Source organism: Dendrobates tinctorius, unplaced genomic scaffold (assembly GCF_039654945.1).
Source record: "Dendrobates tinctorius isolate UK_male_01 unplaced genomic scaffold, ASM3965494v1 ptg000162l, whole genome shotgun sequence".
Classification (NCBI taxonomy): Eukaryota; Metazoa; Chordata; class Amphibia; order Anura; family Dendrobatidae; genus Dendrobates; species Dendrobates tinctorius.
The window spans coordinates 34,105,038-34,121,843 of NW_027361829.1; the positions used below are offsets into that span (position 1 = coordinate 34,105,038).

The window sequence follows — 16,806 nt, forward strand, 5'->3', positions numbered from 1 at the left end:
AAATTATTATAAATTTATTTGCATTTTGCAGTGAGAAATAAGTATTTGATCCCTCTGGCAAACAAGACTTTATACTTGGTGGCAAAATCCTTGTTGGCAAGCACAGGATTCTTTTTGTAGTTGATGATGAGGTTTGCGCACATGTCAGGAGGAATTTTGATCCACTCCTCTTTGCAGATCATCTCTAAATCATTAAGATTTTGAGGCTGTCGCTTGGCAACTCAGAGCTTCAACTTCATCCATAATTTTTCTAGGGGATTAACCCCTTCACCCCCAAGGGTGGTTTGCACGTTCATGACCGGGCCAATTTTTACAATTCTGACCACTGTCCCTTTATGAGGTCATAACTCTGGAACGCTTCCATGGATCCCGGTGATTCTGACATTGTTTTCTCGTGACATATTGTACTTCATGATAGTGGTAAAATTTCATTCAAATAACTTGCGTTTATTTGTGAAAAAAACAGAAATTTGGCGAAAATTTTGAAAATTTCGCAATTTTCCAACTTTTAATTTTTATGCCCTTAAATCACAGAGATACGGCACACAAAAAACTTGATAACTAACATTTCCCACATGTTTACTTTACATCAGTACAATTTTGAAACCAAAATTTTTTTTTGTTAGGAAGTTATAAGGGTTAAAAATTGACCAGCGATTTCTCATTTTTGCAACACCATTATATTTTTACGGACCACATCACATTTGAAGCCACTTTGAGGGGTCTATATGATAGAAAATACCCAAAAGTGACACCATTCTAAAAACTGCACCCCTCAAGGTTCTCAAAACCACATTGAAGAAGTTTATTAACCCTTTAGGTGCGTCACAGGAATTTTTTTGAATATTTAAGAAAAAAAAATGAACATCTAACTTTTTCACAAATAAAATACTTCAGGTTCAATTTTTTTTATTTTACCAAGGGTAACAGGAGAAACTGGACTGCAAAAGTTATTGTGCAATTTGTCCTGAGTACGCTGATACCTGATATGTGGGGGGGAATGACTGTTTCGGCGCATGGCAGAGCTCAGAATGGAAGGAGCGCCGTTTGACTTTTTCAATGCAAAATTGGCTGGAATTCAGATCGGACGCCATGTGACGTTTGGAGAGTCCCTGATGTACCTAAACAGTGGAAACCCCCTACAAGTGACCCCATTTTGGAAACTAGACCCCCCAAGGAACTTATCTAGATATGTGGTGAGAACTTTGAACCCACAAGGGCTTCACAGAAGTTTATAACGTACAGCGGTACAATTAAAAAATCATATTTTTTCCACAAAAATGATCTTTTCACCCCAATTTTTATTTTCCCAAGGGTAACAGGACCCTAAACGTTATTGTGCAATTTGTCCTGAGTACGCTGATACCCGACATGTGGGGGTAAACCACTATTTGGGCGCATGGCAGAGCTCGGAAGGGAAGCAGCGCCATTTGACGTTTTGGGCTGGAATTGAGATCGGACACCATGTTGCGATTGGAAAACCCCTGATGTACCAAAACAGTGGAAACCCCCACAAATGACACCATTATGGAAACTAGACCCCCGAAGGAACTTATCTAGATGTGTGGTGAGAACTTCAAACCCCCAAGGGCTTCACAGAAGTTTATAACATACAGCCGTACAATTAAAAAATCATATTTTTTCCACAAAAATGATCTTTTCACACTCAATTCTTATTTTCCAAAGGGTAAAAAGACCCTAAAAGTTATTGTGCAATTTGTCCTGAGTACGCTGATACCCCACATGTGGGGGTAAACCACTATTTGGGCGCATGGCAGAGCTCGGAAGGGAAGCAGCGCCATTTGACGTTTTTGGCTGGAATTGAGATCGGACACCATGTTGCGATTGGAAAACCCCTGATGTACCAAAACAGTGGAAACCCCCCACAAATGACACCATTTTGTAAACTAGACCCCCCAAGGAACTTATCTAGATGTGTGGTGAGCACTTTGAACCACCCAGTGCTTCACAGAAGTTGATAACGCCGGGGCGTGAAAATAAAAAATTCGTATTTTTTCCACAAACATGATCTTTTAGTCACCATTTTTTTTATTTTCCCAAAGGTACCAGGAGAAATTGGACCCCAAAAGTTGTTGTCCAATTTGTCCTGAGTATGCTGATACCCCATATGTGGGAGAAAACTACTGTATGGGCACACGTCGGGGCTCGGAAGGGAAGTAGTGACGTTTTGGAATGCAGACTTTGATGGAATGGTCTGCGGGTGTCATGTTGCCTTTGGAGAGCCCCTAATGTACCTAAACAGTGGAAATCCCCCACAAATGACCCCATTTTGGAAACTAGACCCCCTAAGGAACTTATCTAGATGTGTGGTGAGCACTTTGAACCCCCAAGGGCTTCACAGAAGTTTATAATGCCCGGGCATGAAAATAAAAAAATCGTATTTTTTCCACAAACATGATCAATTAGTCCCCAATTTTTTTATTTTCCCAAGGGTAACAGGAGAAATTGAACCCCAAAAGTTGTTGTCCAATTTGTCCTGAGTACACTGATACCCCATATGTGGGAGAAAACTATTGTATGGGCACACGTCGGGGCTCGGAAGGGAAGTAGTGATGTTTTGGAATGCAGACTTTGATGGAATGGTCTGCGGGTGTCATGTGCGTTTGGAGAGCCCCTGATGTACCTAAACTATTGAAACTCCCCACAAGTGACCCCATTTTGGACACTAGACCCCCCACGAAACTTATCTAGATGTGTGGTGAGCACTTTGAACCCCCAAGTGCTTCACAGACGTTTATAACACTCGGACGTGAAAATAAAAAAATCATTTTTTTCCACAAAAATGATATTTTTGCCCCCAATTTTTTATTTTCCTAAGGGTAACAGGAGAAATTGGACTCCAAAAATTGTTTTGCAATTTGTCCTGAGTAGGCTGATACCCTATATGTGGGGGTAAAACACATGTGGGCGCATGGCAGAGCTTGGAAGGGAAGGAGCACCATTTGACTTTTTCAACTCAGAATTGACTGGAATTGAGATCAGACGCCATGTTGCATTTGGAGAGCCCCTGATGTGCCCAAACAGTGGAAACCCCCCAATTCTAACTCCAACCCTAACGCCAACACACCCCTAACCCTAATCTCAGCCCTAGCCCTAACCCTAGCCCTAACCCTAACCCTAACCCTAGCCCTAGCCCTAGCCCTAACCCTAGCCCTAGCCCTAACCCTAATGGGAAAATGGAAATAAATACATTTTCTTTTAATTTTATTATTTTTCCCTAACTAAGGGGGTGATAACGGGGGGGTTTGATTTACTATTTATGGTGGTTTTTATGTTTGGCGGCTGTCGCACGCTAAAAGACGCTTTTTATTGTAAAAATAGTTTTTGCATCACCACATATTGAGAGCTATAATTTTTCCATATTTTGACCCACCGAATCATGTGAGGTCTTATTTTTTGCGGGACGAGTTGACGTTTTTATTGGTACCACTTTCGGGAACGTGACAATTTTTGATCGCTTTTTATTCCGATTTTTGGGACGCAGAATGAACAAAAACCAGCGTTTCATGAATTTCTTTTGGGGGGGTGCGTTTACACCGTTCCGCGTGCGGTAAAATTGATAAGGCAGTTTTTTTCTTCGGGTCAGTACGGTTACAGTGATACCTCATTTAGGTCATTTTTTTATGTTTTGGTGGTTTTATGCAATGAAAACTATTTTATATAAAAAATAATTATTTTTGCATCGCTTTATTCTGCGAGCTATAACTTTTTTATTTTTTCACTGATGAAGCTGTTTGGCTTTTTGCGGGACAAGATGACGCTTTCAGCGGTATCATGCATATTTATATGCGTCTTTTTGATCGCGCGTTATTACACTTTTTGTGTGGCGGTATGATAATAAATCACTATTTTTTGCTTAGTTTTTTATTTTTATTTTTTAAGGGGTTCGCTAAAGGGGTTAACTAATGGGACAGTTTTATAGGGGGGGTCGTTACGGACACGGCGATACCTAATATGTGTACTTTTATTGTTTTTTTTTTTTATTTCCAAAAAATAGATTTATTGGGGGAATATTTTTTTTTTTTCTAATTTATTTGGCGATTTTTTAAAAATTATTTTAACACTATTTTTATTTTTTTTTTTAACTTTATTACATAGTCCCAGGTGGGACATCGCTGATCTGTCACATCACAGATCACTGTGACAGATCAGCGATCTGTCACAGGCACTACTGCAGACTTCCTCATGCCTGCGCTTTGCAGGCACTGAGGAAGCCAGCTCCCTGCAGGCCCCCGAAGGCCCCCGTCGCCATCTTGGATTCGGGGGCCTGTAGGGAAAGAGACCCCCGCAGCAGCGCTGCACATTGCGCTGCTGTGGGGGGCTCAGGGAAGCACGGAGGGAGCCCCCTCCCTGCCGATGCTTCCCTTTAACCCCCGTTACACCGCGATCATATTTGATCGCGGTGTGCAAGGGGTTAACGTGTCGGGGGCGGTCCGTGACCGCCCCTGACACATTGTGCCGGGTGTCAGCTGTGATAATCAGCTGACACCCGGCCGCGATCAGCGGCGCTCACCACGTGGGAGCCGCTGATCGCGCTAGACGTACTATCCCGTCCATGGGCATAGGGGCCCGGGTCCCATGGACGGGATAGAACGTCTGATGTCAGAAAGGGGTTAAGGTCTGGGGACGGGCTAGGCCACTGCATGACCTTACTGTGCTTCTTTTTTGGCCACTTGTTTGTTGCCTTGGCTGTATGTTTTGGATCATTGTCTTGCTGGAAGACCCAGCCACAACCCATTTTTAATGTCCTGGCGGAGGGAAGGAGGTTGTCACTCAGAATTTTACAGTACATGACTCCATCCATTGATGCGGTGAAATAGTCCTGTGCCCTTAGCAGAGAAACTCTTAATGCAAGATGCAAATAAATTTATATAATTTATACAATGTGATTTTCTGGATTTTCTTTTTGATATTCTGTCTTTCAATGTTAAAATGAACCTACCCTTAAAATAATAGACTGTTCATGCCTTTGTCAGTGGGCAAACTTACAAAATCAGCAAGAGATCAAATATTTATTCCTCCCACTGTATATATGAAAATCCTGTGACAAAGTGACTGGTAAAATGCTGGAGGGGGGATATGTTTCATGGCGCTTTATTTCGCCAGTGATGTAAGACCCAGAGATTTTTCCTCTAGCGCATTAAGTGCTGAGAGGGGTTAATAGCTAATTTCTTTAAAGGGCTGGGTTTTATGTGGTTGTCCACCTTATCTCCACCCCTGGGTGTGGTCTGGGACTTAAGTAGCTAGCTTCCAGAGGCAATAGTTGATCAGTAGGATCCTCTCATCTTCAGTGGTTTGTGTCCTGAGGAGGAAAGACTGAACCTGTTTTGCTCCAGAGCGGGCAGCTCCCTGCAAATGTATGGACTGTGTTACAACATTTTGGTTTTTTTTTTTTGTTTTCCTGTTTTACCCTAAGAGCTGTGTTTACATTACTTTTCATGTTGGTTTTTGCCAGCTATCTAATACACCAACAGAAGATTTAGAGACATTGTTCTTGTTTTCTACCTTTGTGTCCATGTACATTACTCATAGATACTCAGATGAACAATGAAAATGTATTAGTCGCATAAAATGAATGTGTGTGTTCGGAGGTATATGTGTGTGTAGAGAGTAGGGTATTTTAATTGGCAACAACTGTGGTCAAATACGGACACAGAGTTTACAATTGCCAATCCATAAAGATGGTATCAAAGGTGTATAACTGTCAATTACAGGGCTGCCATTAAATATCTACTCTGTCCATATAGGATACAGAGTCATAAAGATCACATTTATTGAAACATATGTGCTGCAAAGCATGAATGCTTATATAAACCATTAGAGAGAGGAACATATCAGGAGAGTGATACCCTGTGTAAGGAATGTGTTGCCGAACCCCGCCGCGCATTTCAGACCAGACCATACCCCCCCTGATTAAGTGTTTTTTTTTTACTTGTATATGGGGGTGTTTAGCTTTACAGACATATGTTAGAGCTGCACATTACATGACCTCTACGTGATTGGGGCCAGTTTAGAAGTGCAATGTGACTTGGCAGATTCTGTTTAAATCCAGGAACCCAATGTTTCTTGGCAAAACAGTGCCAAGAGCTTCACACTGATTATTCTGGACCACTTTTTTCCTCTAGTGCATCTCCTACCCAGGCAAGTGACACAAATACACCATTTGTCTATATTATGTTAAAGAAAACCTAAATCCTCAGTCCAGGGCACCTTCCATGGCCCCATGGAGGCTTTCTTGGTGACTAACAGGGGTCAACATGGGTACTATACCTAGTTTGTGGCTGCGGTGCCATATTTGCAGGATGTTTTGCTAACCTTTACACTGTTTGCCCAGACACCTTTCTATCATAGCCACTGTTAACTTTTATTGCCGTTTATGCTACTGTAGCTTCTCTGTGAGTTGATTTCAGAGTCTTTAACATTCCTATACCTGCTGTAGGTTTGACAAGTGTCATTGCTTGGACTACTCTTATTTTATAAGTTTACTCCCCTTTGGCTGACAAGGTGATTTGACCACTTTATAGGAGATATCAGGGACTTCAAAAAAGATAAAAATGTGCCTTAGCACTAGCAGGCATGTAGTTGTTAACAGAGGCAACTACCTGTCTGTTGTACCCGGTGCCAGTCACTGACTGAACCTGCAAGAGATTCAGCTACTCCCTGTCAACAGAGCAGCAGTTTCTCTTTCTGTTGACAGAGCGGGACTACCGGTGTCATATGCAGATTGACAGCGACTTTCCCCAATTAGGAAGCGAGGATCCGGCTATCAATCAACATGACACCAATAGTGTCGCCCTGTCAACAGGAAAAGAAACCACTTCTCTGTAGACGTGGCTTCAGCAGAAGTCTGTGATGTTCTGGGCTGGCAAGGAACGGCGCAGCGCACAGCAGGCAGGTAGGTATCAACTACCTGTCTGTTAGTGGTTAGGAACATTTTTTTTTTTTAAAGTCTCATATATCCCCTTTAAGTGATTGTTTTCCCTCTGTACTCTGATCTGTTGGATGAAACAACCACCAATATGTACCCCGTGCTGTATACAGGGTGGGGAACATGCAGCCTGAGATACGCTTGTAACGTCTCCATGCTGCTGAATCTAGCCAGAGAGCTATGGGATAATAAAAATACATGGTTACAAATATCCATTAAAAAGTTAATTTATTTCTAGTAATATAGATGTTAATAACCAATGCAGAAACAATCCTGGTATTTTTTCTCCAATAACTGTATCTCTGAGTCTGTTTGCTGTATTGTATTTAATGGTAGAAAAATCTTACCTTGACTAATTCTTACGTTATTTTTAGTTGTGGGCACTCCTATAAGAATCTGTGCCGAAGATCCTGCGTTTCAGTGTATAGTATAGCGCCTGGTTTCATCTTTTCAATGGGACAGTTGCTTCTCATATTTTTTTTTCTACTTCCCTGTCTCCAGGTATACTAGCCAAAAATATGAATCATAAACTAGTGTGACTGTTCTTGTCTAAGCTTTCTGTAGCCACTTAAGCTAATTATTAGCAAGACTAAGCTACCACTTCAAAAATCGAGTTCAGGTTACTGGCACAAGCAAAGGAATTTTGAAGTCAGAGTAAAACTGGTGCATTACTTCAATGACTTTTACATGGAGTGGCTCATGGTTTTGGTTACTCTCTCATTAACACTTTGGCAGTCCGTATGTTAGGACTACAGCTGACTTTGGTGTGTTTCTAGACTGGGTTGAAAGAGTCATTCTGGCTTATGGTGTCATGTGCTCCAGGAAATGGCATGATTCACACTGACTTAGTCTTATTACTTGAACCTGTTGTTTTAGAAGAAAGCTTTCTGTAAATGTTGCTCATCTAGAGCCATTGCCATTCCTATTTACAGGAATAGACAATAAAATAAGGTTTCTCACTGGGTTTCCAACACCTGCACCTCTGATAGTAGGGTAGCCTTCTAATGCCAGACTAGAGGACTTACGAGTCCTCGTAGTTCTACCCACCCAGCATATACCGATCAGTGACAGCTTGTCACATATACCCCCTAGCTACTATACTAGGCCCACCACACATCTACCAAGCTTCAACACTTGGGCGAAAGGTTTTTGTTGATATCAGAATAAAAATGAAATGTTATCTGAGTGACTTCAAATGATTTTTGGGGGCAGATAATGCTGATTATTTTCCACAATGTTCCCTTGCTCTCGTCTTGTAGCCCACAGACCTTCATCCCTCTGTAGCTCATAATCCACTTTCAGATGGGACAGCTTATGTTCATTAACCTATAATTGTATATTGGAAAATATCTATTCAAAATATTAACTAAATATATGAATATTACTATTGTCATAATGGGTTCTTTTCATCTTCATAAAAGTTGATTGCCGGAGAGTGCTTGGAAAATCGAACAATTTTACTGTATACTGCTTACTAAAATTTTCAGCCATTCTTGAGATGGTAACACTTTTCTTTTGATTTACAGCTCATCTCCTTGTTTGTTTTCAATGTTTTATATATTAATTAACAAATAATAAGTGACAATTTGCTGTTATCTTCAAATCCCTGCAAGCTTCAACACAGTATTTACAAGCTGGACTGCAATGGTGGTCGGTCTCCTAGACAACAAGCTATAAACAAAAGAAAAGTCTTAATATCTCCAGAACGGTTGTGAATTTTTAATAAGCAGTAAATGGCAAAGGTGCTTGTTTTTACAAGCACTATATGACAATATCCATCTATGAAGATGGGAAATGCCCTTTAGCTGCTAGCTAGATGATTTTCACCTTAGTACAAAGCTCTAGTAATGTTGTGACCTCCTTGATACTTTGAGTGCAGTATGAGTATACCTATAGGAACAATGTGCAAGCCAAATATCAATATAAAAATATATAGATCATGTGTTAATAATCAAAGTATCAGCCATTCAAAAGGGAGCACACAGAGGCACAGACATAAAATGGTGGAGAGAACAAGTAAGTACCAAATAGTTAGCTCCTTGGGTCATGTAATAGACAAAGGCAAAAAATCATAAGCCCTGAAATATGTATGCAATAGATTAAGAAACCAGTGAGAATAATTATCTAATATATACTTACCTTGTAATGTCTTCACATCCTGTTCCATCCAGATGTCTCTGGATCCCAGAATTCCAAGCGGCAGAAGTTCACCGACCGCCATATTGGGACACCCAAGTGATGGGTGTCTGAATATGGAAACTGCTGGTGGTACCAGCCTCTTGCATGGTCCCACCAGCGGAACACCGTCTCATCACACACACACACCAACGGAACAGCGTCGCGAACACGCCACCACCGGGATCAGCCAAATGATTCCCTTACTACCGCCATCTTTGTACAGGAGGAGCGCATGCACAATTTTAGTGTGACCGCAGCTATTTGTCTGCACAAAAATGGCGGCGGTCTGATTTACTGCGCCTGCGGGAATTCCACACAGGCGCAGTGAATCATTCGGCTCATCCCGGCGGCAGATGCATGACGTGTCTACAGGCAGAGGAATCCTGTCACATTAAAGGGGTTTTCCCATGAATGAAAGTTCATTTTAAAAATTGTCTGTGTCTGACCGTGTACGGAGCATACCACATCTCCTGGGCAGGGGAGGAAGCAAAAGACAATACTGACATTACAGCAGGGGATCACAGAGGATTTATTTTGTGGTGTAAAATATTTCATTGACTCTTTTTAAACAATATTTTACCTCACAAAATGTATCCTCTTCGATCTCCTGCTGTAATGTCTGTATTGTCTTTTGCTTCCTCCCCTGCCCAGGAGATGTGGTATGTTCTGTACACGGACAGACACAGAAAATTTTTAAAATGAATTTTCGTTCGTGCGAAAACCCCTTTAAAAAGCAAATATCAACATCAAAAAAATACCAAGAATAGACCATCAAAGAAAAGGACAGCTTTCCTAGTTACCGCAGAAACATGAGAAGGGGGATAGCACATGGGGTAGACAGGTCAAAGAAGAAAGCACAAACGGGAAAACTCAGCACATGGGGAAAGAGAGAGTGGATAGGTGGGTGCGCACATGGGGGGGAGACATTCTCAAAACTGCAAAGCCTGCCCCCATCATGACATTACTGCCCTCCCGATGCGATAGTATCAGGCCTCCATCGATTTTAGAATGCTTGCAAGCTCTCCGAAATCATCTATTGAGTGGTGGTCCTGTGGTCAGAAATTCTTATTTTTTTATTTTGTAAATAAGAAAGGTTTGAGAAAAAGGAAAATACTGTTTAAAAGTGAGGGTGACCGTAACATAAAGGTTAAAGATTGGTGACACTTTGCCTTTATCAGGATAATTTTGGATTTCTGCTGTGCTTTGCAGATAGCAAAGTAAGAAAATGGTGATAACAACATGAGTGATCTATCGTGCCTTGTGTGATTGATTTAGGTTCATAATGGTGTAAAGGTTTTGTGGATTGGTTTCCTGACACATATTGTGCCGCTTAAAGGGTTTTTTTGTTTTGGAAAACCCCTGGCTGCAGTATTTGAAAGCTAAAAAACAAACTAAGCTTTAATCTCCCTTTCCAGTGTGGTAGGGGCCGGGATTGGGGGGTGGACCACTGCTTACCCTGTTCGGATGCCGCAGACACCAGGCGACTCAAGGACGAGGCGGAGACAGACTTCATGTGTAACAGTTCCGGATTTGTTCGTCGTCCTCCTGACAACCACCAAACACGCACCGCAGCTTCTTCACACTGTCTCCAGGCCCGGGTACCAGTCCCTTCGTTCCAGTCACAGTAACGCACCTCGCGGATCTTTCACTGGGGGCAGTCCTAGACCAATCTACCCCAGTGCTTCACCTGTCCGAGGTCGTCGTCCAGTCGGTACGCCCCGGGGCCTCGTCTGTCCTGCGGTCCGTCGGGTCAGGGCCACCCCCATGACTGTCTCCTCTCTGTCCGTCCCCTGGCCGAGCTCTTCTCTCTCCCCTGTCTTCTGAGCGCCTCCCTAAACTCAACTGAGCCGCCTACTTCTATTTATCCCCTCTCTCACAGGGGAATTCCCCTCCCGGGCTCCTATCTCCCCACCCCCCATGACTAAGCATATCCTGAGCCATAATCTGATGTGTTGTGAGTTCATTTTCCCCTTCACCATTGAGGTCTGATGAACTCCCTCTTCTGGTGAAGGAAGGTAGTGAGGCTGATTACCAAGCACCTGTGCAGGATGATGATGACTGGGTGACTGGAATTGCTGACTGGATATAAGGCAGCCGACGCCCTTCTGCCTTGCTGGTGATCTCTCTGAGGGATTCTAGGAGACCAGTCTGATTCCTGCTCCTCAAAAGCTAAGTTTTCTGCTCTGCTTTTTGCATTTGTGTTTTGGTTTTGTTTTGCCTTGTTTTTCTGGATTTCTGCCATTCCCTGCTGGGGTGAGCTGAATTCCTTTTTGCTCTGTCTTCAGAAAATACCTGAGTACTGATATAGTCTTTTTGAAGCTTAGCGTCTTCAGGGCTTTTTTCCCTATCAGTCTGTTGGCTCTTGTTTTGATAGGGTTTGGGCGGATTGCAGACAGCAGCTTTTCTATCCTTTCCTATTTAGTTAGCTTGGGCCCCATCATTTGCTCAGCCTATCTTTCTATCTGTGTGAGTGTTTTTTCATCTTGCTTCACCGTCATTATATGTTGGGGGCTGCCTATTGCTTTAGGGTCTGCTCTGGGGCAGTTTAGATTTCCCTTTCTGTCTTTAGGCTATTTAGTTCTCCGGCTGTGATCGAGGGGTCTAGGGCACCGTAGGAACCCCCCACGGCTACTGCTAGTTGTTGTTGATAGGTTCTGGGGTCTGCAATCCGATAGCTGCCAACTTCTCTGGTTTTCTGGACTTAGCTAGTATTTCTGTTTTTGCCTCCTACGGTGACTCTTCATAACACTGATGTATAGTCCTGCACTACTCTCCCCTGCCATCTTGTGGTCACTTCTCAGTACTACACCCTCCATTCCTGCCTTTTCCTAGCTGTCACCCTTCTATCCTGTCAATCTCCGTCTCTGGTGTACAAACCGTCCCCTCCTACTGCCAGTCACGTCTGTCCGTCAAGTCACCTTCCCCACACCAGGTCCAATGAGTCTCCGCCATTACTCCTGAAGTCATTATGGTCTACGATACTGATATCCTGTCGACTGCTTTGCAGTCGATCATTGAACTCTGTGGCTCTACCTGAGTTCTGATTGGGTGTAAAGGCCCCATCACACACAGCGAGATCGCTGATTTTGTGATACATCAGCGATCTTGCTGTGTGTGACACGCATCAGCGACCGGCCCCCACGCCGTTTGTCGCTAATCGTGCACGAATGTCCTGGGCCGTTTTTTGATCGTTAGTCTCCCGCTGGCCAGCATGCATCGCTGCTTGTTGCAGCGGGAGAGCAATGATCAACGAGCTCCCAGCGCTGTAAGCAGATGCTGGGAGCTGGTATCTGCGGTAAATATCGGGTAACTAAGCGCGCACCGTCACTTAGTTACCTGCTGTGTACCTTAGATACCGCGTGCTCGTGCAGGGAGCTGGTAACTAAGTGATGCGCGCGCTTAGTTACCCGCTGTGTACCTTAGATAACAGCTTCCAGCACGCAGGTATCTAAGGTACACAGTGGATAACTAAGCGACTTGCCCGCTTAGTTACCCGATATTTACCTTGGATACCAGCGTCCTTGCTGGTCCTGATCGCTGGTGAGTCTGACTGTTTGACAGGTCACCAGCGATCATGTAGCGAGGCACCAGCGATCCTGACAAGGTTGTATTGTTGTCGGGATTGCTGGTGCATCGTTTAGTGTGACGGGGCCTTAACACTGTCAATGTCACGTCAGCGATACAGTCAATAACAGACAATGGGAGCAGCGGCAGATACTTAGCACCTGGGAGCAGGGGAGGGTGAGTCTTTTCTTGGTTTCTCTGGCTTAGAGTAGGAAGATAAGACTCTGCCTACAGTCCTGCCCCGGAGCACGAGCATGTCTTAAACTGAAAATGTCTAACAATGATTTCACAAAAACTACAAGACGGATTTCTTCACCCAAGGTATCATTTTAATCAGTATAACAGTTGCAGCATGGCAAGGACTGTAGTTTACTTAGCAAAATCCAGCTGACAGGTTGGCTTTAAGCAGCAAAATCACAGTGAGTCTCCTGTTTAGAACATTTGTTGCTTCTTACAGATCTTACTTCTGATTTTCTCATCTTTTATAGTTGTATATTCTAATTAATAGCGAAACATGGGGTTATGTACAAAACTATAAAAGCTTGACTAACTCTGCACATCTGCAGTACATATTATGCAATGTCAATGGTCTAGTTCTATAAACACTTGTTGTAATTTAGATGTATTAACTATGGCACGTGAAATGAATGTTAATTATTTTTCTTAAATCTTATTTGGCTAGCAAGGTCGCCAGAGCCAAGCATTTTACAAGGCATTCGCAACATGAAATTATATTGACGTTTAAATGCCAAACTTCCAGTAAAACGATTCGTTAGGTCACTGAAAGCTTCTGCTCTTCCCCATCGGTGCTCTGCAGGTCTCTTTCTTTCTAACATGCTCATTCTAAAAGGATTTCCTTGAATTTTGCTTGAAGACTCTGGTTAATTTTGTGCAACAATTCTTGTCATTTTAAGTTTATTACTTTTATTGATGACAGACAGGACCCATGGAGCACTGGATTCACCAGACTTCACTTTTATGGTTTTCTGCAGTTATTTTGGATGTGTTTTATTCAATTATTGCGCTGGTATATAATATATACAGTTGTGCTCAAAAGTTTACATACCCAGTAGAATTTTTGCTTTCTTGGCCTTTTTTCAGAGAATATGAATGATAACACCAAAACTTTTTCTTCACTCATGGTTAGTGGTTGGGTGAAGCCATTTTATGTCAAACTACTGTGTTTTCTCTTTTTAAATCATAATGACAACCCAAAACATCCAAATGACCCTGATCAAAAGTTTACATACCCTGGTGATTTTTGCCTTATAACATGTACAGAAGTTGGCTCTCGAAGAAAAATGGACTGCATGGTTGAGTCACCAGAAGATAGCCAAATTACCGTGATCAAAAGTTCACATACCTCATTTCTTAATACCATGTATTGCCCCCTCTGACATCAGTCACAGCTTGAAGTCTTCTGTTGTTGTCATTATGATTTAATACATACAGCAGGTGAAATAAGTATTGAACATGTCACCAATTCTATAAGTAAATGTGCTACTGGCATGAAATTCTCACCAGATATCGGTAACAACTCATCCAATCCACACAGGCAAAGAAGTCAAACCGTAAATGTCCATAAATTATGTGTAATAATGAGAAATTACACAGGGAAAAAAGTATTGAACACATGAAGAAAGAAAAGTGCAAAAACAAAGGAAAGTCCTGACACCAGCTGAAATCTGAATAATGAATTGCATTACTGCATTAGAAGTATGAAAAATTGAGAAAGTTTAGCACATAAAATGGCCAAGTTATGTGTACCTGGAAGCCACATTAAGGCATTTCTCGTTTTCCAGGTCCCTATTCTATGCCAATCCTCACTAAGACTGTAGTCTCCATCTGAATGGGAACCTATGAAAAATCCTCTGTTAGGACTGAAGTCTATATCTCTGTGGAGGGGAAATGGCCCTGGTTTGATTAAAAACGCCTGCAGCTAACAGGTGGAGTGCTCAGTCAGAAGGTAAATGAATACAAATTTCAAAAACTGACAGTCACATCCAAGCATAAGCATAGTGTGAACAGGTGCTTAACCTAGAGTCACCAACTCATATACATTCAAGCAAAAAAGGAAGCACACTGTAACGCCAAACCATGCAAACATGAAAAATGAATAATGAATTGCATTACTGCATTACAAGTAGGAAAAATTGAGAAAGTTTCGCGCATAAAATGGCTCCCCTCCACAGAGATATAGACTTCAGTCCTAACAGAGGATTTTTCATAGGTTCCCATTCAGATGGAGACTACAGTCTTAGTGAGGATTGGCATAGGCAGGGACCTGGAAAACAAGAAATGCCTTTACGTGGCTTCCAGGTACACATAAACTTTCTCAATTTTTCATACTTCTAATGCAGTAATGCAATTCATTATTCATTTTTCATGTTTGCATGGTTTCGCGCTACAGTGTGCTTACTTTTTTGCTTGAATGTATATGATTTGGTGACTCTAGGTTAAGCACCTGTTCACACTATGCTTATGCTTGGATGTGACGGTCAGTTTTTGAAACCAGCTGAAATCTGTCAGCAATTAGAAAGCAATCCTGCCACTTAGTGAAAAATAATATCAGCTGGGTCAACTGATGGCCTATAAAAAGGTGCCTCCTTACCAATGTATCACACAAGAAACATCTCATGATGGTTAAAACCAGTGAGCTGTCTCAAGACCTTTGCAAGCTTGTCATTATCTCCCCTCTGCGTGCGTGTCACAGGTGGAGTAGCAACCCTGGGAGCTTGGACATAACATCTGTCATTATCCCGGTGAGTCAGCGGAAGGGTGACACCCTGTAAGGTGCGCCATCTTGGGGTAATTGCTGGGATTGTTCTGTTTGCTATTGGCTGTTGTGGTTCAATAAAGTATTGCCACACTGTTTTACCCTAACCCTGTGTTATCTGTGTAGTGTATTGCCCACTGACAGAGCGGGCGTTCAGTGGTATGAGCCCTGGTCCATGCAGTCTTGCTAAAGGCAGCCGGGCCAGCGGACAAGAGCATCCACTGACCCCTTTTCTCCACACAAGCATGAAAAGAAATATCAGAAGAGTTGTCCAACAACCAAGGACTACCTGTGGAGAGCTACAAAAAGACCTGGAATTCACAGATATAATTGTTTAAAAGAAAACTATAAATAATACATTCAACCTCCATGGCCTGTATTTTCGCTGACCATGCAGGACTCCATTTCTGAACAAGAAATATGTTCAAGCACATTTAAAAATTTCCTCAAAGCCTGAGAGAATATAGTCTGATCAGATGAAAGAAAAATTGAACTCTTTGAATGCCATAATACACACCATGTTTGGAGACCAAAAGGCACTGCATATCACCCCAAAAAATGCTATACTAACAGTGAAGTTTGTAAGTGGGAACATCATGGTGTGGGTCTGTTTTTCAGCATATGGCAGTTAAGAAAAACTTCATGTGATTGAAGGGAAGATGAATGGACAAATATACTGAGACATTCTTGAGAAAAATCTGCTGCCATATACCAAGACAATGAGCCAAGGTAACTCTCAATTGGTTTCAAAGAAAGATAATACAGCTGCTAGAATGGCCCAGTCAATCACCTGACCCCAATCCAATAGAAAATGTATGGAAGGAGCTAAAGCTCAGAGGTCATAGAAGGAGCCCATAGAACCTTCAGGATTTGAAGAGTGTTTGTGATGAAGTATGGGCCAAAATAACACCTGAGAAATGCATGCAACTTGTTTCTCCATACATGAGGCAGCTTGAAGCATCAACAATATCTTTTGTACAAAATATGAAATACAGTACATTTCAGTATCACACCAGTATTTCATGCCAATAGCACCTTTAGAAATATATTTACTTAGAAAATTGATGACGTGTTCAATACTTAACTTGCTGTGTGTGTATATATATATATATATGTATGTGTGTGTATATATATATATATATATATATATATATATATATATATATAATACACACGGTATGTATACAGTATTTACATTTGTCATATGGCACTGTTGTTTTTGTTTAGAGTTTGGAAGGAAAAATCAATCATGGAGTTCTCCATTAAATTGAAGACACCATACTGGTGACATTCAAAGTGTAGATATGCAAAAATATTTTTTTATAGAATTTGCTATGAT

The 16,806-nt window shown here is 42.0% G+C and overlaps 1 protein-coding gene across 4 annotated transcripts in view; it reads left to right on the top strand.

The window, feature by feature from the left end:
• The window catches only part of BBS9 (Bardet-Biedl syndrome 9), a 649,391-nt gene that overhangs the window by 263,477 nt on the left and 369,108 nt on the right, over positions 1-16,806 (top strand). The gene's annotated exons all lie outside the window — the stretch shown is intronic.